Below are 3,466 nucleotides of genomic sequence, written 5' to 3' on the forward strand. Positions count from 1 at the left end.
TGTGTGTGTGTGTGTGTGTGTGTGTATGTGTGTGAGAGAGAGATGTGGGCATCCGTGGAGGTGCAGGGGTGTATGTGGGTCCCTGTGATGCGCGGGTCCGCAGAGGTGAGGAGTGTGTGTGTGTGTGTGAGTGTGTGTGTGTGTGTGTGAGAGAGAGATGTGGGCATCCGTGGAGGTGCAGGGGTGTCTGTGGGTCCCTGTGATGTGCGGGTCCGGGGAGCCGTGGGGTGTGTGTGCCTGTGTCCGTGTGGCGTGTGGGTCCGCGGAGGTGAGGAGTGTGTGAGTGCGTGTGTGAGTGTGCGTGCGGGTCCGCGGAGCCCCCGCCTGGTGCGGGGCGGCTGCAGGTGTGATGAGCGGACGAGCTGCCGCGGCCCGTGGCCGCCGCGTGGCACCGTGTGGCGCACTCACTGGTGGATGGCCTGCAGGAACTTTCTCTGGTGCTTCCGGACTTTGGCGTGGTCGATCTTCTTCAGCAGCTTCGTGTGTTTATAGATGAGCCACGTTTCCCGAAGGACGTTGGCCGCGGCGTTCTTGATCTGAGGAGAGACAGTGCGTCGGGGTCACGTTCGTTTTCCGGGTTCACGTGACACGTTGGCTAAGAGTCTTCCATCTGGGGACATGTTCTGCATAGACCCGTTTCCTTCATCAACTCGTGAGCCCTGAGAAGGACACGTCTGCTGGCCCCTGTCGTGGTCACGGCTCCTGTGTCGGTCACAGCCCCTGTCGTGGTCACAGCCCCTGTCACAGTCACAGCTCCTGTGTCAGTCACAGTCCCTCTCATGGTCACTGTCCCTGTCTCGGACACAGCTCATGAACGAGCCTGCGGTCGAGGGGGTTCCTGGTTTCTTAACTATTTCGGGACGGCCTCCCGACCCGGCGCCTGACGCGAAGTCAGCCGGGCTGCAGCCGCCAGGCCGGGCGGCCCTGGGCACCCGGTGGGCACAGACGCGGCACCACGGCTCCTGGCGCCAGCTGAGGCCCCCGTGTGGGGCACGCGGTGCAGCTCTCGGACTGCGAGCAAACGGGCTTCTCAGCAGCTGGAGACTTTAAAAGGCCCTTTGGGGAAATGTCTTTCCCACAAATGGAACTCCAGACCTCAGCAAGTCCGTTATGTCTTTTCCCAAATGGCCAAAAACATTTATACTGTAATTTTGCACGTAAATGTAATTGGCTTAAAACTGAAATGATTTCAAAGCAGTGTCTGAAAATCAGCGAAGATGCTCAGGTGTGAAGCCAGAGCTGCGTCCGGGCCCAGGCCGGCTCCTGCGAGCCGCGTCCGCGCTGTCCTCTGTCGGCGTGGGAAGCGCTGGTCCCGCCGGCTCCCGACAAGGCTGGGACGTATTGGTGACATCAGACGGCAGGGGACAGGCTTAATCCAAACACAGACATCTCAGCAATTAGTGACAAGAGCAAGAGGAAAACCTGGAGCTCCAGCTGAACAGATTTCTGATGCACGCCCCGTTTCTGGGAGCCACGCACACCGGCTCGGGCCCGCAGGCCCGCGGCCCGGCAGAGGCCCGGCTGCCGGCCAGAAAAGGTTGTAGGGGCCTGGCGCGCAGGGCCCGAGGACCCCCGGACGGGACGCTGCTCAGAAGCCGGGGCGCGGGAGGCCGGGAGCCGCTGTCCCGCGGGCTGCTCGCTGGCGTGTGTGTGTTATGAAAACGCACTGCCAAGGCTGGAGTGTGTTTCTCACTGGTGCTGAAGTGAACAGCTAAGTCTTCTCAGAAGTGTCCAAGCGCCATAAACACTGCTTGCTCGTCCAGCAAAAGTCCGCCGTGAAAGTGCTTGCAGACGGCTTCCTGGCCCACCTCTGGCCCTTCCTTCCCTGAAAGGAAGCAGGTGGTGGCGAGCGAAGCTGGTCAGTGGCCGGGCGAGGGGGGCGGCGTGGGCAGGAGCCCCCCAGACAGGGGAGGGCACGCACTGCTGACGTGTGCAGGGAAGGCCCCTGAGGTCCGTGGGCGCCTCGGTCTTCCTGGAGCTCAGCCTCCGAAGCGGGCGGGAGGAACACGCTCCCGCCGCGCTCAGGATGGTCGGCCGGCCCCGCGGCCCCGCGCCGCTCGGTGCTGATGTGGAGCCAGCGGCCTCTGCAGCCGCATCCTCCCTCCCGAAGTCCTGAGCCTCGAGGGCAAGACGCCCGGTCAGCTCGCAGGCGGGAGAGAGAGATCCTCACCCTGAGGCCGTGCGGCCCCGCGTGGTGGCTGTGGCGCGTGGACGGCTGCCGGGCACAGTCCCCACGCAGGGACTGGGGGACCCCCGTGTGGCAGACGGACGGACGCAGCCCAACACCGCGGGGTCATGGGCCGCCAACTGAGCGGCCAGAGGGCGCGCACACAGACGGCGGTTACCGTCGCCTCCCCCAGACCCTTGTTGAAAACAGGAGGGCCCGGCATGGGGGCGGGGGCGAGGGGAGGGAAACGCCCAAGGAGGACCTCCGAGGACCCCCCGCGGCCCCGCGAACAGCACTGGGTCCTGATTCGCATCCGTGTCGTGTTTGCTCTGCTCCTCAGGGCCTCGCTCAGCCGGTCACAGAACAGGAGGTCCAGGCTCAGCCCCCCATGCCGGCCCGCGTCCCAGGCTGGGAAGTGACAGCGCCGCCCGGCGGCTGACAGCAATGGCACATCGTCGCCGGGCTTGGACAGGAGGCCCCTGTGCCTTAGGGAGGGTGATGTCACACGCGAGGCTTGGCGCCGGCCAAGAGTAACAGCCGCAGGACAGCGGGGCACGGGGCTGAGCTCACCCGTGTCTGCGAGGGGCCGGCGCTCAGCCGCCCTGCGTCTCCCAGGCGGCCGGGAAATGCCACTCGACCAGGGCCTCCCCTCCGCCACCTGGCAGGGCGCTTCCAACACCGCTGGGGTGTGAGCGGCCCAGGTCGTGTGCCCCCCTGGGATTCGCTGAGCTGGGGAGGGGGCTGGGGACCCTCTGAGCTCTCCGGGCCTGGGGGGGCACCAGGGCCGAAAGGCGCGCAGGGGGGGGGGGGGGGGGGGGGGGGGGGGGGGAAGGGTCAGGGACCCAGGAGGACGGGCCAGGCCGGCGGCCGGCGGAGCCCAGGGCTGGGAGCGGAGGCTGGCTCTCGTGTTCCCCCCCCACACACAGGGGCTGCCTGGTGGCTGGGGGCCCCACGCCGTCTCTCCCGGGAATGGGCTCAGCGGCCTGCATGCGTCAGGAGCGGCCCTGAGGTCGCCGGGCCCTGGGCAAGGAAGTCACCCACCCAGGAGCTCGCGGTGCAGGCTCGGTGCCGAGCGCCTGGCGTCGACTCGGTTTCCGTAACGGCCAGGGGAGCCTCACAAGCACACGGAGCGGCCTGCGCTCCGCCCTGCTGCTGCCTCCTCCCCGCTCGTCCTGCAGCGAGGGGCGGCCGTCGGAGGGCGGCGGTGCTGCGGGTCTGTGCCCCGAACCCGGGAACCCGCCCGCCCCAGGGCCTCCCACGCGCCGCCTCCGCGCGGTCCGCCACCCACTGCACGTGAGC

General features: G+C 67.1%; 1 protein-coding gene across 1 annotated transcript in view; it reads left to right on the forward strand.

Annotated features, from left to right (window-relative positions):
* KCNN3 (potassium calcium-activated channel subfamily N member 3) overlaps positions 1-3,466 on the forward strand; it is a 90,502-nt gene that overhangs the window by 84,971 nt on the left and 2,065 nt on the right. The window lies entirely within an intron of this gene.

The sequence above is a fragment of the Suricata suricatta genome, chromosome 3, assembly GCF_006229205.1.
Source record: "Suricata suricatta isolate VVHF042 chromosome 3, meerkat_22Aug2017_6uvM2_HiC, whole genome shotgun sequence".
Lineage (NCBI taxonomy): Eukaryota > Metazoa > Chordata > Mammalia > Carnivora > Herpestidae > Suricata > Suricata suricatta.